We start from the raw sequence: 267 nt of genomic DNA, 5'->3' as shown, positions 1-267 counted from the left end.
CTGGATTCTTTTTTTTTTTATTTTTTTTAAATAAGATTGAATAATGAATACCCTTCATTTCCTTCTTCAATAGTTCAATCATAGTGGAAGCAGGACCTTTTAAAACATGATGTTATTAATGTTAATTTGTATAAATACATTGATGAGATAAATAACATCTCACATATTAGTATACACTATACATATTCCATTATTTCTTCTTTAATCTTGAACAGTTGAGTTATTGTATATGGATTTATGATGTTATGGGGGTATAAAGGTAAGGGA

General features: G+C 25.8%; 1 protein-coding gene across 1 annotated transcript in view; it reads left to right on the top strand.

The window, feature by feature from the left end:
- LOC107470559 (BTB/POZ domain-containing protein NPY1-like) overlaps nucleotides 1-267 on the top strand; it is a 3,578-nt gene that overhangs the window by 769 nt on the left and 2,542 nt on the right. The gene's annotated exons all lie outside the window — the stretch shown is intronic.

This window comes from Arachis duranensis, chromosome 10, assembly GCF_000817695.3.
Source record: "Arachis duranensis cultivar V14167 chromosome 10, aradu.V14167.gnm2.J7QH, whole genome shotgun sequence".
NCBI classification, from domain to species: Eukaryota; Viridiplantae; Streptophyta; class Magnoliopsida; order Fabales; family Fabaceae; genus Arachis; species Arachis duranensis.
Note: the sequence above shows the minus strand (reverse complement) of the source record. Positions and strands in the feature narration are given on the sequence as shown.